General features: G+C 48.7%; 1 protein-coding gene across 5 annotated transcripts in view; it reads right to left on the reverse strand.

Moving 5' to 3' along the window:
• LOC119965900 (catenin delta-2-like) overlaps nucleotides 1–26,266 on the reverse strand; it is a 1,408,928-nt gene that overhangs the window by 911,479 nt on the left and 471,183 nt on the right. The window lies entirely within an intron of this gene.

Raw genomic sequence — 26,266 nt, forward strand, 5'->3', positions numbered from 1 at the left:
CTCACTCAAACACAATGTGGTAACAAGTTCCACATTCTTCCCATTCCCTGGGTAAAGAAGTTTCTTATGGATTCCCTCCTGGATTTATGAGTAACAATTTTACATTTATGTGCCCCAGTTTTGCACTCTGTCACAAGTGGAAGCATCTTCTCTCTGACTTACCTAACTCCTTCATAATTTTAATAACCTCCATTGGGTTACATTATATTTTTTCTACGAGTCCGCGTTCTTGTGCTGAGGGCAATTCCACATCACATGTGCAAGGCCACTTGGGGACATCTCAGTTATCTGCCCACGTCTTTATTCCTTAGGTGATTGGCAAATAGGGGTTCAACAACACTATGATTTATTTCTGACCCAAAATATGAGAAGTATAGATTAATTAAAAACTGACAGTGACATAAAGTTTTGTTGGGCAAGGGTGCGAAGTGGTGTGGAACAAGGGTGAGTAAGCACAGTTAAGATACAGATGGACCATGATCTAACTAAATAGTCGATGGCCTATACCTTTCCTGAGATTCATGGTAATGATTTCACTGTATTTCTTTTTAAAAATAGTTAGTATTTCACCTTCTTTGGGTGTTCTCCAACAGGCTGAGATCTTGTCAAAGATGCATTTGAAAATTACTCTGCCAGTGCTACATTTGAGCCAATAGAATTCAGTGGCTGAAAAGTCCCAGCCATTGAATTAAGACTGTGCAGAAAGAGGCCATGTGGCCCTTTGTGTCTGCACTGGTTCTTTTCAAATCTATCCAATTAATCCTACTCCCATCTTTTCCCCCATTGTCCTGAAAAATGTTTCCCTTCAAGTATTCATTCACTTCCCTTCTGAATGTTATTACTTAATTTGCAACCACCGCACTTTCAGACGTGAAGCACCAATCATGACAATTTGCTGCTGGTTCTTTCGGCAACTACCCTAAATCTGTGTCCTCTGGTGAGCTACCCTTCTGCCATTGGAAACGGGCAAAATTCTCTGCCTCGCGCCACCAGTAGTGGAGTTCCCAGTGAGACGGACAATCACACGTCAGTGAAGAAAACAGGCCTTTCTGATGCTCCGGCCCCCTGCAGGCAGGGGATCGAGCTTCGCGCCCCTCGCCACCAGGGCTAATGGGAGGGGCACCATATTCTTCGGGATCACATGATTCTCCAGTCCTGGTGGGCTAGGAATCACATGGGCGAGAATCACTACAGATCAGATAAACGCGTACCGGCCGCAGTGGACGTCGCGGTGGACCAAGGAAGTTGCTCCTAAAGCCCATCCGAGGGCCAACCCCACCCCCCCCCCAACAATGCAAGACCTGCCCACCTCACCCCCACCCGACCCCCCCCCCCCCACTGCCCCTCCAAGACCTCCTCCATAAAGAGGGGCGTCCAAAGATCTCTGAAATAAAAAGACTTCCCCATAGACCACCCAGAAAAGAACCTCTGTCAGGAAGCCCCCCAGAACGGAGCTCCTGTCAAGAAGCCCCGAGAAAAGAGACCCCTGTCTGATGGCCAAAAAGCAAATTTCCAGTTATCTATTTCAAAGTCACTCGAAGGTGATTGGAAAGCACTTAATTCTATTTCAAATGGGACAGGATCTGTTGGTCAACCATGATAGAAACATGGCGGTTGGAGCACTTCAGAGTTACTCAACTGTGAAGAAACGTGAAAGAGAATCCTTTTTTACGGCAAAATCGGGGGCGGCGCCATTTTTGGGTGCCCTGCCACCTCAAAAATGGTGGAATCACTGAGTACCACGCATGCCATTGGGACGTCCTCAGGACAGCACAATGCTCTGCCCCTGAAGACCAGATTCCCGACAGCGTCAGCCGCGTGTCATCTCAGTTTTTGGGGATGTTGCGGGGCGACTGCGGACTGTGTCCAGCACCGCCACAGTCGGGGGGAGGGGGGGGAGCCGTTCCGCTGGCTGGGAGGACTGCTGGGGGGGTGGTCCAGGGTTGGTGAGGGGGGGGGGGGTTTGGTTACAGGGGGACACTATCTGGCAGGCCGGGTCCACATGCGGCCGGCGCCATGTTGTATGGCGCAGCTGCCGCAGGTCACTGCCGTGCGCATGCACAGCCACGAACCTGCCCATTCTTCGTCTGTAACTGCACGGTGCTTTAAGTGGCGTGGCTGCTAACCCCCCACCGGGCGGAGCATGGGTGCGGGGTCGGCGCTGACTTTTTGGTAATAAGACCAGAGGCTTCCTCCGGACTTAGCCGCATAATTGGAGAATCCAGCCCATAATCTCCCTAACGTAGAATTTCGCCCAATATATCCTTACTTACTGAATCAAAATAATTCCTGTCTCTGAACAGTCGGTCAACTCTTTTCTGGTATGAGGGGGTAAACCTCAGTTCCTCTAATCTCAACATGTAACTGAAGTCTTTCTTCTTTTCATCCCATCCTGGTAAATGTCTTCTGAACATCCTTTAGATAGGTGTCCAGAAATGGCCACAATACCTGTTATATCCTGAACATTGCTTTCTAAAGGTTTAGCCTAAAGTTAAATGGACAGTCTCTTGCAGAAGCAAGTGCTCAATGCATCTTTTATAACGTCAAAGTCCCAGGTGCCTTTATAACAGCTTTCTTAAGTTTCTCTGCCATCGTCAAAGATTTGTTAATGACTCACAGATCTTGCTGTTCCTGCAACCGTATTAAAATTGTATCATTAGGTTTATATTGCCTCTCCACATTCTCCCATTTAAAATGAATCACTTCGCATTTCTCTGTGTTAAATTTCATCTGTCATGTGTGTCCATTTCACTAGTTCTACTAACTCTCACATTGGGCGGCATTCTCCCCTACCTGGCGTGACGGAGGGTCCCGGAGTAGGGGAGTGGCGCCAACCACTCAGGGGTCGCGCCTCCCCAAAGGTGGGGAATTCTCCCCACCTTTGGGGGCCAGCCCCGCGCCGGAGCGGTTGGCACCAGAAGACCGGCGCAAAAAACCGGCGCCCCCGGCAGCGGGGCTGGCCGAAAGTCTTTCGCCGGTCCGCGCATGCGCCGGCAGTGACGTCAGCAGCAGCTGGCCGCTGACGTCACTGCCGGCGCATGCGCGATGTGGGGTTCTCTTCCGCTTCCGCCATGGCGGAGGCCGTGGCGGCCGCGGAAGAAAATAGTGCAGCCAGGGCACTGGCCCGGAGTCTGAGCCGGGGGCCCCGATCGTGGGCCAGGCCACTGTGGGGGCACCCCCCGGGGTTCGATTGCCCCCCGCCCCCCCAGGACCCCGGGGGCCTGCTCGCGCTGCTGAGCCCACCGTTCCAGAGGTGGTTTAAACCTCAGCGGCGGGAGAGGCCTCCCAGCGGCGGGACTTCGGCCCATCCGGGCCGGAGAATCACTGCAGGGGCCTCTCCGATCGGAGTGGCGAGATTCCGCCGCCGCCACTTCCCGGGTGGCGGAGAATCTCTGCCACGACGGGGGTGGGATTTTAGGCGCCCCCAGGCGATTCTCCGACCCTGCTGGGGGTCGGTGAATTTCGCTCATTGTTTGCCACATAACTGAGTTTTGTGTCATCTGCAAGCTTTGACATTATCCCATGATTACCAAATCCACACCATTAACATGAGATCAGAGGTCCTAACTCTGACACCTGGGGCAACATTACAAACTATCATCCAAGTGTAATGAACAACATTTGACCATTACTCTCTGCTTTCTGCAGCTGAACTAATTCTGTATCCAATGAGTCACTACGGGTGGAATTCTCCGCTCCCGGGAAAAATCGGGAGGGCCGTTGTGAACTCGGCCGAGTTTCACAACGGCCTCGGAGGCCGCTCCTCACCCCCTATTCTCCCCTCCCGGCGGTGCTAGGAGCGGTGCTCCGTAATTCTCGCGCCTAATGACGTCAGCCGCGCATGCGCAGGTTGGCCGGCTCCAACCCACGCATGCGCGGCTGACATCACTACGCTGACAGCTAGAACCCACGCATGCGCGGTGGCCGTCTTTCCCCTCTGGCGGGGCGGCGGAGGGGAAATAGTGCGTCCGATTGAGACGCCGGCCCGACGATCGGTGGGCACCGATCGCGGGCCTGTCCCCTCCCGAGCACAGTCGTGGTGCTCTTTCCCTTGTACTCCCCCCACAAGCCCCAAACAGGCATATCTCACCTGTTTCACGACGGCAGCGACCAGGTGTGGGGGGGAGAGAATCGCGGGTGGCGCCAGGTGGTCGTGAATTTTGTCGGGGGGCCCTCCCGCGATTCTCCCACGCCGCGTGGGGAGTGGAGAATCGTGCCCTACACCTTTATACCCGTGGAATAGCAAGTTTATTATGGGGTATGATGTGTTGGGCAGGCTGGGTCGATGTGGACTGCACTTGATGCAGTGGAGCGAGAGACAGACCTCAAACACTTGATGAGATGCAACACGATTTTATTTAACGTCTTAACAATTATACATGTTCAACTGTGGGTTGACACTATGCTGACTTGACTGGAGACCTGGTACTAGCCTGGCCAGACTTTCTAACTACCGCATGGTGTTTGCACTGACTAGCTCATGAACTCTGACTGTATCAGAGACTGGGCCCAGAGAGAGCGGGAAACCTGGTGCCCTCTGGCTTTCTAGTGGTTGTGTCCAGTCTGGTGATTGGCTGCTCTGTTCTGTGTGCTTACTGTGTGTCAATCACTGCCTATCTGCACTCTATTACACACATAGATGTATATTATGACAGGGTACATTATCAAACACCATATGAAAGTTGAAATAAACAACATCGAATGCATTACAACTTCTAATGCTTTACCCTTATCTCTTCCTCACCAGCCAGCTGTCCCTTATTTTATGGGATTCTTCTCGATTTGAAGCCACTGTCTCTATCCAGGGCCAAATGCTGTCGGGATGGTGTTTATTGCATGATTAGCCCTTTGAATCTTGCGCTTGTACAGTACCTGCTCTCTTCCTACTGGCCCTTGAAAAAGCCTCGGCAGCACTGACCTCGTGCCACCTTCCCTAGGCCACAGCGTCTCCCCTCCCCGCTCTAAGGGACCCCCATGCCAGATCGCCCCTTAACTCTCACCGCGCGAGGTGCTCACCCTGAGAAAAAGGACAAGACAGTTTTGTGCGGCGGACTGATGGCACGTTTGGTGGATACAATAGCTCTGTGATCACTCTGTCCAAGAGAAAGCCCAGTTGGATATTTTTCGTGAGCGCAAGAAGGGCGGTGGCTGCATGCTGGTAGGGATTAAGTAAGCAGAAGTTCCGAATGAGTTGCATCTTTTATTCAGAGCAGGTTACTGTTTCGCCTGACTCTACTGCTGGGACCATAGAGTCTCTGCAGGGCACACTGCCCTCTTCACCCAGAAATAGGAGAAAAAGTGAGACAGAGGAGGGTGTGCATGTTGGAGGCAGATCTGAACCCTTCCGAGATCAAACACCCAGCTGGAAATTAGCAAAGACAATGAGTGATCTCACCCACTTTCACAGGACACAGGAGCAGATGAGAAAGAAATTTCAGGAAACACACACAGAGCTAGCTTTGCTGGTTCAAAAGTATATCAATAATTTGAATGCCCTCATCACTGTGGCTGCAATATGCTGCAGCAATAGCAATAGAAACATTCCACAAATACAGCAGTGACATTTCCTTGTGGGTTATTAGATAAATATTGACCAGAGAAAAACTGCCTTGGTCCCAGGTGCAGAGCCCAATAGGACTGTATATATCCATTTGAGAAGGCAGGAGACAGGACTCCCTCAGTACTGCATTAAACCGTCAACTTGGATTTAATACTCAATACTCTAAAGTGAAACTTGTGCCCCTCTGACTCAGGGACGATAGTGCTACCACTGAGCCATGACTGACACCTAGAGATGGGTCATCTGTCCTCTCAGGTAGAATTGGTAATCATCCTCACAAGGTGAAGGACAAATTGCCGTTGGCTTGAAAATAGTTAAAAAATCGTAAAGCACCAATGCTATCTCATACCATTATAGAACAGCACAGTACAGAACAGGCCCTCCGGCCCTCGATGTTGTGCCGAGCAATGATCACCATACTCAAGTCAACGTATCCACTCTATACCAGTAACCCAACAACAACCCCCCCCCCCCAGTAACCAGTATCCACCCTATACCAGTAACCCAACAACAACCCCACCCCTCCCCCCCCTCCCCATTAACCTTATTTTTTTTAGGACACTAAGGGCAATTTAGCATAGCCAATCCACCTAACCCGCACATCTTTGGACTGTGGGAGGAAACCGGAGCACCCGGAGGAAACCCACGCACACCCGGGGAGGACGTGCAGACTCCGCACAGACAGTGACCCAAGCCGGGAATCGAACCTGGGACCCTGGAGCTGTGAAGCATTTATGCTAACCACCATGCTACTGTGCTGCGGTATTGTTGCGGTCCCATACCAGACACCAACAGTGGCTAGGATACTGGGCCAAAACCACAATATTTTAGTTTATTTTAAGACTGTGCAGAAAGAATGATTCCCTCCAGGAGTGACAGCATGAAAAAATAGGACTTTGGTATTTCCAGAACAAAACTTTATACAATTTGTACTTTTAACAGAAAACGAACAGCTGACATTTACCCCTTATCACTACCATTCAATTTCCCATGAAACAACAAGAGAAGAAACATACAGCTCTCAATCTATCTTACTCTGGGAGAACTGTGGACTCATCATCAGGCAGATCAGAACACAAAGAACTCCTCTCTCTAAAGTTTCTCCACCAACTGCCTCTCTCCACAGCGTCTCAAAATGTTTATCTGCCTTCTTTGGCTCCACCCAGCAATGACCTCATCTATTCAAGCTAAAAAACAAATAGGCCGGGATTCTCCGAACCGGCAGTGGGTTGGAAAATCCCCGGGGAGCGGGGGGGGGGGGGGGATGCTCCGCCGTCCCAACGCCGGCTTCCCCATTCTCCGTCGCCGATTTACGGGCGCCAGCGGGATTCCCGCCGTACCGGTCGGGGGCCATTGACAGCGGCCTCCCCAGGTGATTCTCCGAGTGGCTGACAGATGTGGACTAGTCCCGCCGGCTTGGGTTACTCAGATCCCACACGGCAGGACCTAGATAGTGAGTATGCGGGGGCCGTTCTGGAGGGGGGGAGCGGGGGGATCCGACCCCGATGGGGGGGGGGGTGGCCTTGGGAATATGGCGGAGCACTACAGGGGTCGGACATGGAGGAACATCGCCCCCCCCCACAGAATTAGCCCGTCCGTCGATCGGTAGGCTCCAATCGCAGGCCTGGCCACCATGGGGCCTCCCCACAGAGTAAGATCCCACACAGCCCCCCCCTCCCAACCAGGACAACCCCGCAGCCAGAACTCCAAGGTCCTGCGGGTAGGACCATATGTAGCCCATGCCAGCGGGGCACGGCCGAATTCGGCCCGTAGAATCACCGGCGGGGGGGGGCGCTTACAACGGCCCCCGACTGGCCTGGCGTCGGAGCAGCGTGGTGCAATTATCGCGCCCCCCCCCCCACCCCCACCGCAGAATTCCAGCCCATAACTCCTCGGGGATTTCCCAGTCAAACCACAGTCCACTCGCCTAGACCGAAAAACACATTCCTTTGTCAATTTCACCTTCTGGCTACGAAAAACACCCAGGTGCTGAAAAACAGACTTTTTATTAAAAACATGACCATTGCAGTCAAACATACTCTAACCCCTGGTTTTTAGCCCTTAAATACTTAGAACTCAATATTGTTAAAGTCTTCCTGTTGTCACACCAACACATGCCAAAAGAAAGCACAGTGTATAATGGGCAATCAGAGGCCCTTCAACCGCAACTGACATTCCCAGCGTTATGCCCAGAGAAGCAGAAAATTGGTTAAATGAATGGACCTCATGATGAGCAGAAAAGTTAGCTAATTTGTTTCCATAACTTTCCCACAGGATATCCTGAGCTTAGTGCCCGTAATTTCCAGGCTGTGCTGGCTCATGGAATCAAGCCTCTTGTTTGTAATGGTGGAGGTTTGCGGAATAGAAGTTACAGCTTTAAGGTTCGAGGAGGGATGTCCGAGGTAGGTTCTTTACTCAGAGAGTGGTTAGGGTGTGGAATGGACTGCCTGCTGTGATAGTGGAGTCGGACACTTGAGGAACTTTCAAGCGGTTATTGGATAGACACATGGAGCACACCAGAATGACAGGGAGTGGGATAGCTTGATCTTGGTTTCAGACAAAGCTCGGCACAACATTGAGGGCCGAAGGGCCTGTTCTATGTTGTTCTATGTTCTATGTACAGCAAACTGATCCAGAAAGGAATTTTTGATTGGCACAACCATTCTACCAGATGATATTTTACCACATTCTTCATGTTGGTGAAAATTTAGTTTTCAAGCAAGTCAACTCTGCATTTAGGAGTCAATTTTGTTTATTTTTTTTAAATCTGGAAGTAACCAATCTGGCTGAACATTTGCGTGCAAGCTCAAAGTTAAACCATATGTTGATAAAATAGCTTGGTATTTTTTCATTAAAAGAGTAGCATGTGCAGGAATGGGAGCTCTCTTGCAGGTATTTTCTTCAGTACGTCTCGTTGAGCAATGCGTTTACTTAAAACAACAAAATGGAAAGGTACAAATTAAAATCGAACACATTCATTTTCTTGGTTAATGGCTGTGCTTCTACAAGAGGCGAGAACAGAATTGCCTCATTTTCTTCATTTTTAGTGTGTAGAAATTAGCTACCACTCTATCAGCAACACCATTCCTTGAAGCATCTTGCAGTCAGTTCAGAATAATATTTGTTTTGATTGCCAGAGGATTGTCTTTTCAAGTAGGTGAAGACCCATTAAATCGAATTGCTAGACTTTAATCTCGTGAGTCATTCAGGTGTCCCGACACCTCTGCCTCTGTGGATGCGCTCCTCCTGTTGCTTGGTGATGTGCCAGCTCGGAGGGCAGACTGCGAAATACACGAAGCTCTCAGGCTCTACCATGGATTTACGATTTAACGAGGTGCTCTATTATCCCCAAGCTACTCACATCCACATTCTGCAGTGTTTCTTCTGCTTTTACAAATGCATTGTTGAAGATATACAACAGTCAAAGTAACAGACGGACTTGCACTAATATTGGACCTCTTGTGACACGGTACAGTTAATTGAATAATAATCTTTTATTGTTCGGGTAAGCCGATACGGGAATTGAACCCGCGCTGCTGGCCTTGTTCTGCATTACAAACCAGCTGTCTAGCCCACTGAGTTAAACCGGCCCATTACTTTTGACGTGTAGTGACTGTAGTAATGTAGGAAATGCGACACAGCCAATTCACACACAGCAACGTCCCACAAACAACAATGTGAGAATGACCAGACAACCTGTTTTTAAGCAAATGCAAAACACTGCAGATGCTGGAAATCTGAAATTAAAACCGAAAACGCTGCAAAATACTTTGCAGGTTCGGCAGCATCTCTGGAGAGAAAAAGAGCTAACGTTTCAAGTCTGTGACCTTTCATCCGAACGGATGCATTCTGATGAAAGGTCACATCAGGTCAGTTCTGATGGAAGGTCACAGCTCTGCATCATTTAGATCTGTTTTTTAAGGTTTTGTTGAGGGATCGATATTTACCAGGATATTGGAGAGAAGACCCCGCTCTTCTTCAGTTGGTTCAGAAAGGTGGTTTACACTCACCTGAGAGGGCGGATGGGGCCTCAGCTCAATAGAACATAGAACAGTACAGCACAGAACAGGCCCTTCGGCCCTCGATGTTGTGCCGAGCAATGATCACCCTACTGAAACCCACGTATCCACGTAACCCAACAAACCCCCCCCCCCCCCCCCCCCCACCTCCCACCTTACCTTTTTTTGGACACTACGGGCAATTTAGTATGGCCAATCCACCTAACCCGCGCATCTTTGGACTGTGGGAGGAAACCGGAGCACCCGGAGGAAACCCACGCACACACGGGGAGGACGTGCAGACTCCGCACAGACAGTGACCCAGCCGGGAATCGAACCTGGGACCCTGGAGCTGTGAAGCATTTATGCTAACCACCATGCTACCGTGCTGCGTCTCATTCCAAAGTGCAGAGCTGCGTTGGGAGTGTCAGCCTTGATTTTGTGCCCGAATCTCTGAGGTTAGACAGCTGAGCTTTTTTAAAATGACAACAATGTTGTCTTTGTTTTAGTTTTGAGCTTGGTTCAAGAGTATCTGTTGCAGCTGTCCCTTTAATCTCTCACAATCGTGCTGTTGTCCGCAGTCCCAACATTTTCCAGAAACTGTATGCATCCGAACAACATTCAGAGGAGTGGGAAAAAGGAGGACCCAGAGGCAGTGAGCAGTAGCTAGAAGAGTGAGTGAAAATCAGACCTGGAGCAAACAGTGGCGCTGAGAAGAATTGTCCAACCCAGTCCAGTCTGTAGCTCCAAAGCAGAGCTGCTGCATTCTGAAAGATATCAAAGCGTCGCATCACGGGAAAATATATAAATGGTTGGCTGAGGAATACTTTGCTCATTTATTTTAAAAGAAACTTGTGCAATTTATCAGTAATTGCAAAGTTTTATTAGTTTCAGTAAGGTTGACTTGCATCAGCAAAGGTTAAAGGGAGCAGCAGTGTTTATGCATTATAAATTAATTATGCAAAATAAATGAATTAACACAAAGTGAGGATGGCAGGGCAGATGATGTGTTGAGGCCACAGAATGTGGGAACTGCTGGACACAGTGTGATCCGCGGTAAACATCCCTGTCGTAAGTGTCTGTGGCTTGAGGAGCTTCAGTTCAGAGTCACTGAGCTAGAGGCAGAACTGTGACACATCATGGAGGGGGAAAAGTACCTGAACACTTTGTACCAGGAGGCAGCCAGAGCCCTTAAGTGTAGGGACTTCTGATTTGGTCAGTGGTCAGGGACAGGAGAGTGTGACTGTAAGTGAGGCAGTTATGGGGTCCCAAAAGATACAAGTGGAGGAGCCTCAGCCTTTGTAATTGTCCAATGGGTTTGATGTGCTTGCAACTTGTATGCAGGAAAGTGGGGGTTACAGAGTGGATGAGAGAACTGACTGTGGTGATATGTATCACTGTAAATACACAGGGGGTTAATGTAAATACACGTAGACTAGCTAGACACTAGAGGGAGAACCAGAGACATGACACACGGACATTCAACCAATAGGTCAGTAAGATACGACACGACCAATGGGCATTCACGATACACACAGAGGTGACACTACCACAGGAGGGCATTACACCAACCCATATAAAAGGACACAGCACACATGATCTTCCTCTTTCCAGTGGAGACACTCAGTGTGTAAACAGGGTTGATTTGAAACACATCACACACACCACCTGGATTGTAGCAGACTGGTTCGTCAGTCTGAGTAGCTATAGCAGGATTAACAGAAGAGTCGAATCCAAGTAGGAGAATTGTTAATAGTTTAATAAACGTTTTGAAGTTATCTCCAAGTCTGAACCTTCCTTTGTCAGAGTGCACATCAAAGAAGTCGCTTATGCTATGTCAAGAGCATTGCAAAACATGGTACGCAGGAGTGACCTGTTTAAATACATATAGTTACAACTCAGCAGACAGTGACAAAACCAACCAACACAACGCCACTGGAACAACGACTGGTACAACATGGCTTTCAGGACAGATTGCATACATCGCTACCACAAGCATCGGAAGAAAAAAAAGACTCCAAATCAGACAACAAAATGATTTGACCACTTCTTGGTTCCTTACGCACAGGGACACTGACGGCGTTTACAAAGCAATGCCACCATCAACATCACCACCTCACCAACAAAACAAGAAAGACACTCGACCATAATAATTAATGAATTTTGGACTCATGCATATGATTTGGACTTATTGTTTAATGATCTCTGTTGTCATGATTTGTACATATCATCACCTATCTACCTAGTATGTTCAATTTTCTTCAACACTGTACAGAAAATATGTAACACAAAAAAAAGGGAGATGTGGTGATATGTATCACTGTAAACACACAAGTGGTTAATGTAAATATAGGTAGACAAGCTAGACACTAGAGGAAGCACCAGAGACATGACACACAGACATTTAACCAATAGGCCAGTAAGATAGGACACGACCAATGGGCATTCACGATACACACAGAGGTGACACTACCACAGGAGGGCATTACACCAACCCATATAAAAGGACACAGCACACATGATCTTCCTCTTTCCAGTGGAGACACTCAGTGTGTACACAGGGTTGATTTGAAACACATCACACCCACCACCTGGATTGTAGCAGACTGGTTCGTCAGTCTGAGTAGCTACAGCAGGATTAACAGGAGAGTCGAATCCAAGTAGGAGAATTGTTAACAGTTTAATAAATGTGTTAAAGCTGTCTCCAAGTCTGAACCTTCCTTTGTCAGAGTGCACATCAAGGAAGCAGCTTATGCTATGTCAAGAGCATAACAAAACACTGACCACAGCACTATGGTCCAGGAGGCCACTCAAACGGGGGGTAAGTAGAAATGCAATTCCGATAGGGTACAATATAGTCATGGGGGGAGTGGAGAAGGAGGAGTAGGGTTGGGGGACATGGAGGGGATAAACAACTCTCTACAGCTGCGAATGAGAGTCCAAATGGCTGTGTTCCCTGCTCAGTTCCAGGGCTCAGAATATCTACTCTGGGCTAGACATGAACTTGCAGTGGGAGGGGCAAGATCCAGAGGTTGTGGTTCCCGTGGGTACCAATGGCGTAGGGAGGACTAGGAAGGAGGTTCTGCGTCAGGAGTATGAGCAGCTAGGGGTTAATTTATAAAGCAGAACCTTAAAGGTACTAATCTCCGGATTACTACCTGAGCCAAGAGAAAATTAGCAGAGGATAAATCAGATAAAGGAGCTGTGTGGAAGAAATTGATTTTGATTCATGGGGAAAAGTGTAAGGTGTACCCTGGGAAGATCTTCATTGAACCGTGCTGGGACCAGTGCTGTGGTGAGTCATATAACCAGGGCAGTAGAGAGGGCTCTAAAATAGTGTGTGCATGGATCAAGTGTGGGAAAATGCAATCAATGAAAGAGAGAAGACTAGGCAAAAGAGCCAAAACAAGAAGTGACCATTAGAGCATGGTAGGAAGTGATAGAGTGAGTGAGTCGGCAGATAAAGCCATAGACTGACAAAGTGTTAAAAAGACGGAGTTAAAGGGTGGAATTCTCTCCCCCCACGCCGGGTGGGAGAATTGCCGGGGCACCGCGCAAGTCCCGCCACGCCGCCCCGGCACCCGCACGCGATTCTCCCAACCCGCCCCCCCCCTCCAAACCAGCGCGCCGAGAATCACGGCTGGCCGCTCAGAGAATCACCACTCACCGTTTGCAAAAGGCAAGCGGTGATTCTCCGGCCCGAATGGGCCGAGCGGCCGCCCCAACACGACAGGTTCCTGCCGGCGCCGTCCACAGTTGGTCGCCACCGGCGGGAACTGCGCGGGCCTGTGGGGGGTTTCCTGCACCGGGCGGGCCGAACTCTCTAAAGGAGGACCTCCTATCCTCCGCCGCCCCGCCAAATCCACCCGCCATCTTCTTGCGGGGCGACCTTCATTTGCGGGTGACTTCATTTACACGACGCCGGCCGCGTCATTTATGCGGCGCCAAGGCCCAGCGCGTGTAAAATATGCGACGCCGCTCCTAGCCCCCCGGGGGTGGAGAATAGGGTGCTGGGAGCGCAAAACACTCCGGTTTTCACTCCGGCGTCGGGACTTTGTCTCCATTTTGGAGAATCGCGCCCAAAGGCTCTGTATTCAAATGCAGATAGAATCCATAACAAAACAGATAAATTGACAGCTCAAATCAAAAGAAATATATATACAATCTGATCACCTTTACAGAGACATGGGGCATGATGAGCCTCGTTGCCTTTCGCACAAGCGAAACGAGGCCGGTGAATAGTGGGGAAGGCCAAAAACGAGAACTAAGCCAGTTGCCAAACAGTTTGCGATGCAACCGGCCCGGTCCCGTAGGCGAAATAGCAACGCGAGAAACCAATCATCACCGCTTAAGCCCAATTTCTATACAATTAATGAGAGCCACCCCATGTCCAATAGTCTCCTGTCATTTAGCGGCCTGCCCAGCAAGTGGTCACGCTGGTGCCGATTAGTACTCCTTTTGAAAAACATGAACCTGGTGGAAGGGCTTCTGTGGGGAGCCGAGGAGGGAAGTAGGCAATGACTTGCCATCCCAGTGCTCGGTGGGGTTGAGGGATCCTCCGCAAGGGTGGGCCGTCATAGGAGAGTGTGGAGTGGGTGCTTGTGGGCAACCGGGGTGGGGGGGGGGGGAACCGCTCGCAGCACCACCATGCCAACCCCTGGATTGTTTACCCATTCTGGGGACATCCCTTGTCCATGCCCGTTTGCCCCACCGAGCACCCATCACCCCCATCGACTGCCGAGGCCTCTAGCCATGCGGCTGAAAGCCATTGCTGAGAGGGAATTCATAATCATGATTAAATGAGCACTTCACACATCCCAAATGGATTCCCGTGGTTGGGCATATCGCATGTGGGAGTCATTGCCTAGAATCCCAATCACACCTTGATGCCTGGGCACTGTGCCTGAACACTGCAGGAGGCAACACCACACACGCAGCAGTCAACATCCGAATACCCAGGAGATAGGACACAGCTCCGGGGACATGTCCACGGCCGGAGGGTGGGTGGGTGCCATGGAGAGGAGGGATGCCTAGAAAGATGGGCCAAGGGTTCGGTGGTCAGCCCGCATTGTGGAAGGATGTGACAGAAGCATCATAATGGTTGATAATAATAAACACAATGGTGTTTGATGTGTTTTACAATCCCCCACTCTCTCAATGATGCCGCCCCCCCCCCAACCCCCCCCGAACCTCCATCCCATCTCCCCACCCACTTCCTACCACCCCACCTCCTCCCCCCTCCCTAGGTGCCCTCAGTGATCCTCAATGTGCAGGGCCTTCCTAGCTCAACCACTACATCCAGGTGTCTCCCCAGGATGCACATCTGAGGTGCAGCCAACCAGCTGCTTACCTCATCCCATGGCCTTCGATGCCCCTGGCGGGTGTCCTCTGGGTGCTCGGAGGCCACAAGGCCCTAGTGCACTTGTTGGCGGCAGATGCACAGCTGCGCCACCCTGCCCCGTGTGCTGACTTTGAGATGCGGCCTCATCAGAGGGATGGGACTGAGAGGAGCTGGTGGCCACCGTTGCCAATCCATGGGACGGATCCGGGGTGGCACCCAGCGCTTCCTCCGCCCATTTTCAGGTTTATAAGTTGTCATGAGTGGAGTGCAACAGGGATCAGCACAAGGTCATCAACTATTCCCTGTCTATATTCATAACTTGGATGATGGGGCCAAATGCACGGTTCCTATATTTGTACTGCACTGAATATTGAATGGCTTTGTCAATTACTACAACCTTTCTGGAGAGGGAGGATTTAGCCTGAGTGATTTGTAGCAATTAACCAAGGGTAATTTAATTGCATTAACAAAAGAGTTAGAGATGAAAGCAGGGGCTAAGACAGACATGATTGAGGTAATAGCACAGCATCTGGGATTGCAAGAACCCAAATAGCAATTCAGTGTTGTTGTTTCTCTCCCTGCATCTAGTGATGCACAATGCAGATTTTCAACTGTTCCCATAACAAGGTTATTCCTGAAACAGGTCGCTAGCCTGAGCGACGTCACTCCAAATCAAACATGACTGACCTTGTCTCTCCCACTCTAACCACCTGTCATTGGCATATTGGGAGGATTTTGCAGGTTGATATTCAACCTGTTGGCTGCATTAAGAACACACCTACCTAGCCATCAAGTCCTGGGGTGGGACCCAAACTCAGAGCTTCTGGTTCAGGCAGGGACACTTCCCACGGTATCACAAGACCTCAATTCGGTTGAGTTATCTAGCGTTCAGTTGCAGCTGAAGCTGTTTGACATAGGAGAAGAATGCAAAAAGCTTGAAAATGAACTCCAGAGAGACAGGGCTTAGCAAAAGAGGAAAAAGAAACAAAGTAAAGGAAATAGAAATATGAAAGCCAGAACTTAAACTCCAGAGGGAGCAATGAATAAAACAGCACGAACTGACGAGAGAAAAGTTCAGATTATATGGTGAGAGAGAGTCCAACAGTTCAGATGAGAAATTTAATCCCACTCTGAGCTTTGATATGAGGGGTCTTCGCCCATTGCCTAAATGTGAAAAGGTGGCTAGAAAGGTAAACTGGTTGAAAGACAGATGGATTCACATTTTGCAAGGCAATTTGGCCAGGGAGGCTATGGATATGAATTCTAGCCTCTCGGAAGAACAATACTTAAAGGTGGTTAAATTGCAGTAATTAACGCTTACAAGCTTGACCCTGAGGCATACCAGTTAAAACTTCAGACTTAAAAAAAAGACTGAATGAAATGTTTGTAGAATTTGCTCGTGAGAAAGAACTATTGTGGGACCATTGGTTTGATCTCTGAAATTAAAACAATATTGTGAGAATCTGAGGGAACGCATGATACTGGAAGAATTTCGAAATAACATCCGAGTAGCCAAAAATCACACCTGGAAGGCTGTCAGTTTCTATGTTATGGGAAGTAGTGGTTCTGGCAGATGAGTAGGGCAGTAGATCTCCATTTATAAGCCTCCAGGGAGGCTGGAGGAACAGAAAAGAGTTGAGCTTTGCAGAGAAGGCAGAAGTTGTTCCAGTCAAGAAAAATAGTAGCGTAGGAGGACAAAAGTGATGTAAAGAAACCAGTATGAGCTTATTGCTATACGACAGGGGCATCTCAAAGCCTACTGTTGGAAGCTGAACAGTAAATCTGTGGCAATATTAGGAATCCTTAAGGAGTCTTTAAAAAGACTGTGCCAGAAAAGGAAATGGGTGATAAAACCCTCGCAATAATATAAATGGAATGCGTTGCCTCAGAACTTACCCAAAAGGCTCAGGATAGCCTTGGGAATTCCTCCTTGAGTACTGCGAAAGTATGTCAGGTTAGTGGAGGTTTTAGTCGTTTTGCCTTGAAAGGAAAAGTTTTTCCTTACTCCTCCAACAAAAACAAGTGAACAAATTAATATTTTGAGAGACAATACGTGGGGCAGATCAGTCATCAGTGGTGTGGAATGGTACAATTATGTTCTGGATGACTTGATGAAGGAAAAAGTATTAATAGGGGGTAAAATGGCAGACCGTGTGACAGGAGAAGAAACATTGGACACCGCCAGTAGTGCCCATCGGAAATCGTCATTATCGTTTTCAAACTGGCCATGAACTCCTAGTCTTTTAGAATGACTTAGTTGTTAATGGGGGTAAAAAATAAAGGTTTCCAGTGGAATGTCATAAAATCTAAGAAAGAAAAAAACATGCAACCTGCCATAAGACATATCCTGAAAACAAATGTTGAATATCAAATGAAACATTCCATGTCATTGCCAAGTAAAGAAATTGCTGCAAGGTGTAAAAGGACAATTTGCCACCTCCTGTTGCAAATCAATTCTTCATTCCATATGATATATTCTGTAATTGGCACAAGAAACATAAATGTTCTGTCAAGTGAGTAAGCAAGACGCCAACAGTTGCAGGTTAATTACCACCTGTCAGGAAATTTTAATGAGATGACCTGAGAGAAGCTGACCAAGTCTGGCAGATCAAGCCGTTCAGGCTTCACTGAATTTTCCCCTGTCCATATCTTTATTTCAAAATGCACCTTTTAATGGTACTGAACATCATAAGAGACTGAATTAACCTTTTGTCCCAGAACTCCTCACCTCCCCTCCCTTCCCCATAACATACATCTCCCTCATTCACAGATCAGGATCAGCCAAGGGCTTAAGGGCTGGATTTTACTTTGGGAATGATGAGCAGGATTCCCCCGTATCCGGCGGGGCGGGGGTCCCGGTGGGACGGAGTGGCGTGAACCACTCCGGCGTTGGCCCGCCCCAAAGGTGCGGCATCCTCCGCACCTTCAGTGCTAGGCCAGCGCTAGAGTGGTTTCCGCCGGCTGGCGTGGAAGGCCTTTGGCGCCACACCAGCCGGGGCCGAAGGGACCCCGCCGCCCGGCGAGAGTCCGCGCATGCGCGGGAGCATCAGCGGCTGCTGACATCATCCCTGCGCATGCGCAGGGAGGGGTTCACCTACGCGTCGCCTATCGTGGAGGCTGACACATCCGACACGTAGGAAAAGAGTGCCCCCACGGCACAGGCCCGCCCGTGGATCGGTGGGCCCCGATCGCGGGCCAGGTCATTCCCCGGGGCCAGATCGCCCCGCGCCCCTGCCCAGGACCCCGGAGCCCACCCACGCCGCAAGGTTCCGCCGGTAGGGGACCTAGTCTAATCTATGCCGGTGGGACTGGCAAAGAACCAGCAGGACTTTGGCCCATCGGCGGTCGGAGAATCACCGGGGGGGCCACTGCGAGCGGCTGCCGACCGGCGCCGTGCGATTCCCGCCCCCGCTGAATCTCCGGTGCCGGAGAATTCAGCGGACGGCGGGAGCGGGATTCACGCCGCCCCCCGGCGATTCTCCGACCCATATTTAATGTCCGACTGGTTTGAGCCGCCAATCAATTAGAGGCCCGAGGCTCCCCAGTACTGGCAGTGCCACCAGGAGCAATGGCCAATGCAGAAACCATAGCAAGTCCAGCCAGAAGAAGAATGGGGTCCTACAATGAAAATGAAATGAAATGAATGGGTCTAGTGAGGCTGTTAAGGAGGCAGCCTGCCCCTGCCCTCTTCCCACCACTAATCAATGCATTGAAAGCTACCGGGCTCTACGTTTGCTTTCCAAGGGTTGGTGCAGACTCAATTGGGCCGAATGGCCTCCTTCTGCACTGTAAATTCTATGGCATAGGCCTCTGTCACAGCTGGTTAAATCCCATTGGCAGTGCAACGAGGCCCTGAAGTGGCTCTTTCACAACTTTAAAGACATTTATCATGTCACCCTCTCCTTCCCAGAGAAGACCCCTAATCTGTTTAGTCTTTCCTAATGGGCACAGCCTCTCAGTTCTGATATCATTCTTGTAAATCTATTTTCCCTTGTATTTCTTTTTTATATTATGGAAACACAACTGTATACAAGTTAACATAACTATGTTATGGCCCAATGAGAAGTGGTGGAATGGTTCCCTCTCTTTCCACCTCTCAGTTGTTTGTAACGGGTGTTCTTTTCAAAGAATTTGCTTTGCAAATTAGTGAGTGTTTAATTGTTTAAATGCTGTAACTGTAAAATACACCCAGACAAGTTTTCTTGTAAATTTAAGGAAAGGAAATAATGGGCTGGATTCTCTGGTTCTTTAGCCGTGTGTTCTCAGCCGCGTGCCATTTGCTGGTGGCGGTATTCTATACTCTCACTGCTTGTCAATGGAATTTCCCATTGAAGTCACCCCAGGCCACCAAGATACCCCCTGGTCTATCAAAAAATAATTTTAAAAAACGCTCCAACTCACATCACACTCTTGCATGTATTCAAGAGATTTACATACACACACACTCACTCACATAAGTTACCTGATGGAAGGGTAGGTGACATTGTTTTTTAAAAATAAATTTAGTGTACCCAATTAATTTTTCCAATTAAGGGGCAATTTAGCGTGTTCAATCCACCTACCTTGTACATCTTTGGGTTGTGGGGGTGAAATCCACGCAAACACGGGAAGAATGTGCAAACTCCACACGGACAGTGACCCAGAGCCGGGATCGAACCTGGGACCTCGGCGCCATGAGACTGCAGTGCTAACCCACTGTGCCACCGTGCAGCCCTAGGTCGGTGACATTGTTTACCAGTGTCCACAAAGAGAGACTTTGGATAGTTTCACACCATCTTTGGTGCATTTTCCAGCTTCTGTTGAGGTGATTCAAAGGCTTGATGGGTGATCTCTGTCTTTTCCTTGGGAGTCAGAAGCTGTTTCTTTTGACAGTGTTGCCTATGATGGTCATCTGCCCAGATACAGGTAGGGCACAAGATTTTAGAATGGACCGAGAGAGAGAGGGAGATTGAGATTTCTCTCGTTATTGTTAACAACTCATGCAGCAAAATTCTCCCTTCCTGAGACTAAGGGCGCGACTAATGCGGCGAATCGTAAAGGCTGCGTTGAAACTAGCCGTGTTTTGCGGCAGCCTCCGCGCCCCCTCCCGGGACCCGATTCTCCCCCCCGGGCGGGGCTAGTAGCGGGGCCCCGTGAAGCACGACATCGCGAACTTAGCGACCATTGCTAAGTCCGTGCGGCAAGCGTCACGCCGGCTGACGCGCATGATGACGTCAGCCGCGCATGCGCAGGTTGGACGGCTCCAACCCGCGCATGCGCGGGGCCGTCATCTCCCTCGGCCGACCCGCGGACTGATCCTGTGGGGCGGCGGAGGGCGAAAGAGTGCATCCGTTACGGACGCACTGCCCGCGATCGGTGCCCACCGATCGCGGGCCCATGCCCCCCTTGGCATGGCCGTGGTACTGCCGTGCCAATCGGGGCCCTGGATGCCCAGAACGGGCATGTTGCGGCCGTTTTTACGATGGCAGCAAGCAGGTGTGTTTGCTGCTGTAAAAACGGCCGTAAAGGCCTGGGAACTCGGCCCATCGGCCTGGGGAGAATCGCTGTTCGCCGTAAAAAACGGCGAGCAGAAATTCGTGCCGTGGGGCGGCCATGGGGGAAGGGGGGAGAGAATAGCGGGAGGGCATGAAAAATGTCGGGGACGCCCTCCCGCTATTCTCCGACCCGTCGCAGGCAGCGGAGAATCATGCCCTAAGTGTTGATGCCGGGGGCAGGATTTGTGGACTTCCATGAGAGGAAAACTGGACCAATTCAGCGACCGTTGAGGGGCTGGCACTGGCACCACGTAGAACACAATTGATTCCAATAAGAAATGGTGCACAATGAGAAACGGTGCTGGATTTTTCAGATTCACGATTGACACTCGGGAGGCTGATAAGCTACCTATACACACTTCACTTCCTACACACACTCACCCCAGCCAACAAGATGGCACTGGTTATACTGGATCGCTCTATCCCACTGATGGGTCGGCTAGGGCCAGAGGCCACCTGGGGAGGTGGCCTGGGGGAACACCCATCTGACTTGTGGTCCTAAGTTCATCGTGGGCAGTCAGCAGTAGGCGCAGCTGCATGGCTGCCTGGCAGGCTGCAGCAAGGGTGTTCTGTGCCTATCCACCCCGACCCCACATCCTACCTCCTGGCCACCCCCTGCTCTCCCCCCCGGCCTTGGCAGAAGCCCCCCCAGCCAGCGGCACGACTCTCAGCAAACTATGGTGATGTTGAAAACTTTCTGAACCCCCTCTCCTTCCCTCAGCAGCCAAGGCGCTTGTTTCACAATTTTTAAAAGCACAAGTGAACCTCACCATTGGGAATTCGCCCCAGTGGAGGCAGAGACTTGTGAAGGCCCCGAAGAATACGGGGTCAGGCCTGTTAATGATATTCCAACGGCGTTTACTGTATGTGCGGAGTGGAACACATTGATGCCACTGTTGAGGCGCCGGAGGATTGCGATTTGGAGTGAAACCGGTACCGGCATCAACTGATTCTCCGCCCAATCGCGTTTCCTGATTCCATCGTCGGCTGATGGAGAATCCCGCCCATGGTCTTTTGGGTCTCTGATCCTGGAAATCAGGGTCTCGTTAGCTTGCTGTCACATGGCGTTCTGTTACAAACTATTCAGGTGCCAAACATGGTCATCACAAGTCCATCCCAGGTTCATTGTTCAAAGTGATCAGATGAAAACGGTTAGCGGGGCCCTTTTCGCAACTACGGTCCATTGTTCAAGGTGATTGTGTTTAATAGCTAGGTCCTCACCCACCTCACTAATTAGATTATTTCCGAGGTGGCAATTCACACTCATTTAAATTTACTGTCCTTGGTGCGCTGTGACAGCCTGACTGTGTGTGTCCTGATAGCTTTGTAAATTGTCGGGTATGGTTATGTAGATGTTGAGCCATTTTGAGACCTGCCATTTAGTTCTCCCTCAGTACACCCGAACAGGCACTGTAGTGTGATGACTGGGGGATTTTCACAGTAACTTCATTGCCGTGTTAATGTAAGCCTACTTGTGGCAATAAAGATTATTATTATTATTTTGTCACACCACAAGTCTTCTGAAAACCTATTCTGTGGCTTCAGCCCATTCAATAAAAAAAATATTTTTGTCACAGCCAGTTGTCTAAGGTAACATTAAGGCATTGGCCAAGAGCCCTGCATTCTCACAAGTGTCCTCAATAACAATTAGTACAAGTGTCTCGCATGCTAGCCTGGGTATTTTTTTTAATTACTTTATCAGAGTTACAAAGCCAGAGCTCAGAGTGTGGACAGGGGGCAAACCCCTAATCCAGCTCCTTGCCTGCTCCAAAAACTAATTCAAATTGAACCCAATTCATGGTCCCCACAAGAGAGACATACCAGATCCAGGCATTGCACCTGACCTCACACTCATCTTAGCCAAAAGGCCGAGAAGCGATTAGTCTGGGTATTAATGCAGACAGGTTATGAATGGGCGTGGGGAAATTGCATGTCCATAACCTGGAGGCAAGTTTCACAGGTCAGAATGTCCAATTTCAGAAATAGTGCCTTATCATAGGTTTATTTTCAGGTTTCTGACACCAGGCTGCAAGAGTGGGTGTGATGTGAATGCACATGATGTGAGAAAAACAGCGTTACTTAGAGGCACAGTGCAAAAATGGAATTTGGAGGCATTAGGAGGTTTTAAAAAGAGATAGTGGGACTAGTTCAAGATGAAAGAGAAGAAGCAAGAAATATATGCATATATTTACATATAACCTTTCACAAGCACATGGCACCTCGAAGTGCTTTATATCCAATGAAGTACATCTGAAGTGTACTCACTGTTTGCAACGTAGGAAACACAGCAACCAATGTACGTGCAACTGAACCATAGCGAGCTCACACAAACTATGCAATAATGATCAGATAGTCCTGGCTGGATTCTCCACTGGCAGGATTCTCCGTTGCACCGGCAGCGCATCTACACCCGGGGATTTCCCGACAGCGTGTGTCTGCCCACCATGGATGACAGGCTGGCAGTGCCAAGGTGCCCAAGTGGCATTGTGCCAGGCATCAGGTCTGCGGGTGCCCTGCCCTTGTGAGATGGGGTGCGGAGAGGCTTGATGAACCTCTTGTTGGGGAGGGTTCATAGGACGCTTTCTGGGGTCGAGAGATTGGGATGCCATCGTCCTTCACTGGCGAGCAAAGTTAGTTAGTGCAGGAAATGGGACTCAGTGCGGCCTCGGCAGGGTGTTTTTCACCGAGACTCAGAAATGAAGTAGAATCCTGTTTAATAGTTGGGTCGTTCTTGGCACTACCAGCACCAAGCTTCAACGCATCACTCCTAATAAGCAGCTGATTTTCAGCATCACCCACCTTTCACTTTCTAAGCACTTCAGTACCTCCCTAAATATCCATCCACTGCTGCTAGCCCTTATGCAATGTCCTACAGACACCCTCACCGAATACACTAGATCCATTGGGTGAATATGTGATACACTCACAGTTCCGTTCTTTCATCTCCTTCTTGGAGAAGAGATGACAAACCAGAAGAGAAGAGGGCAGGAGAGGAGGTGACCTGTTGCTGACAGAGGCAAAGGAGAAGGCTATGGATAGACTTTGGTACTTTGTTATATTGTTGGCTGTCAGCCTCTTTTCAAGTTGTTTCTTTGCTTCTCTTATTTGCGCTTTAACCTCTTTAAACCTTCTGCATTTAACCTGGTTCTCAGTTGTATTTTCTGCCTGGCACCTGTTGTAAGCACATCTTTTCTCCTTTATCTTAATTTTCATCTCCTTTGTCACAAAGGGAGCTCTGGATTTGTTCCCCCTATCTTTCCCTTTTCAAGAAATGTACCTCAACTGTGCCTGGACCACCTCTTCATTGAAGGTAGCCTATTGTTCAGCTGTTCCTTTTCCTGCCAACTTTTGGCTCCAATTGATTCATTCCAGATCTGTTCTTACCCAATTGAAGTTGGCTTTCCCACATTTAATGATTCGTAATCCAGTTGGTTCATTGTGCTTTTCCATAGTTACCCTAAATATTTTGATACGGTGATCACTGGCCCCTAAATATTCTCCCACTGCCACTTGAACTACTTGGCCAACATCATTCCCAAGAACCCAGGTCTAGCAATGCCTCCTTTCTCACTGAACTGGACTCATACTACTGTAGAAAATTCTCCCAAACAGACGCAAGGAAATCTTGACATTCTCTGCCATACTATCTTGACATACTATCACTTTCCGAACTTATATTTGGATTATTAATGCCCCCCATTATAACTACTCTATAGGTTTTGCACCGTCCTGTAATTTCCTTGCAGATTTGTTCCTCTATATTCTTTTCATGAGTTGGTGGCCTATAGACTGCACTGAGCAATGTAATGGTACCTTTTTGTTCATTTGCTCCAGCTAAATTGGTGCCCCATTATGTTGACCAGGTTAGCTGCCCAGGAAAGGGCCGAAAGTAACATGGAAGTGGGAATTCCACTCAAAATCCTCATGCGTCACCTATTATGCACCCCAACCACTCATAATGCTTCAAACACTGCCTGAGAGGCTGCTTCCTCTTCTAACTACCTAGTCTGCCACTGCACAGATAAAGTTGGAGCAGTATTCGGCAGGGTCTTCATGGGTTCCAACACTCTTGATGTGAGCATATCAGAAGTCAGAGCAGAGAATCAGAGCAGCCTGTCTCTATTTCTGCTAAAGCTATGTAGGATACTCCGCGTAGATGAGGTAGGAAAAAGAAGAGTTGTAGCCAAAGATATTTATGAAAAAGTTGTGTCATTGCATTTGCTTTTTTATTCACAGAAAATGTATTCATTTGCAACATTTTTCTGTGGTCACTGTTCTTGCCTGCTCAGTGGATTCACAATCGCTCGGTAATGAATGTGAAAATATAAATTAACTGAGGCCAGTTGGTGCATGTGCAAAGGGTGGGTGGCTGATTGAGGGATTGCTTTGTGATGAATGGGAAGAGAACTGTCCCTCAGAATGTTTCCAACAATTTGCACATCATTCGGGATAGGCTGACTGACCTGTATTTACTTAGTCTATGCTTTTCTCCATTTTGCTCAATCCCATCTCAGTTTTACTGACGGGATTCCCGAATCCCGAGCCACCCAGACTGGAGATGTTGATTGCTAACTAAACCTGCAGGAAAGGATCCTCGTATACATATGCTAATCAAAGACCCACCTCACAAGAGCAAATCATTTGGAAGTCCAATCCCAGTATTCATCATGAATAAAATGGAAAAAGGTGTGTTCTTGGCAACCTGGAGTCATGCTTTGCGAATATCATGATTTAAACATTCCCTCCAACCTCTCCCACCAGTCATGGGATGGGAGAAGTTGTGTTAAAATTCTCCCCAATGATTATTACACCAATTTCTGGTCAAGCAGTGAAGGCATTTCAAAGACGAACCTTGGGGGTTGGTCCCTCATGTCGGGATCATTACGGGAGACTAGAGAGGTTAATCTCTGGTAAAAGAAGAATTTGAGTGATCTTGCAGAGGTGCAGAGGATTGTTAAGAGTATAGAAAAAGTTAACCAGCAGTAGTACTTTAAATTGAACTGTGTAGCACAAGAGAACGCATGCTCAAGTAAGCAACCAGAATACTTAGGACTGATATCAGGATTTGTTTCTTCATACAAAAAATCAACAACATGTGGAATAAACATCCAGATTGAGTAATGGAGGTGAAAACCCTGGAAGCATTTGAGGAAACAAATTGGATGAGACAATGTGAAACATTATTATATGGATGGGTGAATCAAAAAAGGCTTTCTTCAGCTGTAATTAGCTTACGATGATAACTAGAGAGTTCAATCCACTGTATACAATTCTAATCTCTGCGGTTGAAACCACTTTGTGAGAGTGCTTAAAACTTTCCTCTTGATTGTTTGCCTGCATCATAACAATGACTGGCATTTGGCCACTTACTGCATTCGAAAAATTTCAGCAAGAAATAAATGACCATGTAAATGCAAGTCGTGGACCGGAAACTCTAACTCCAGCTTCCTCCTATAGAAATGCTTTATGCTATTTCATGTTGAATCTGACACTTTTGGTTTATTATCTTAAATTTTCCCTGATGTTTAATTGCACTTTAAAAAAAGTTGCCTTTCCTGTTGGTTTCTGTCCCATTCCTTTCTCAAGCAGATGTAGAGAGTTCAGGGTTGAACTCAGAAAGCTGATGTCTCACGATACTCTTTTCCAAAAACTGTGTATAGCTCAAATTGTTCCTCAGCCTCTTCCGGCAGTGTGACAATGGCCTGGATTTTGCAGTTGTAATGATGGTGGAACTGTCAGTATTTGTCTTTATTACTCCTGCGAAACTGATAGTGACTTTTGACATTTGCACATGCACAGATGAACGAAGAAATCCAAAAGTTGCTGTCAGTAA

Source organism: Scyliorhinus canicula, chromosome 5, assembly GCF_902713615.1.
Source record: "Scyliorhinus canicula chromosome 5, sScyCan1.1, whole genome shotgun sequence".
Taxonomy (NCBI): Eukaryota; Metazoa; Chordata; class Chondrichthyes; order Carcharhiniformes; family Scyliorhinidae; genus Scyliorhinus; species Scyliorhinus canicula.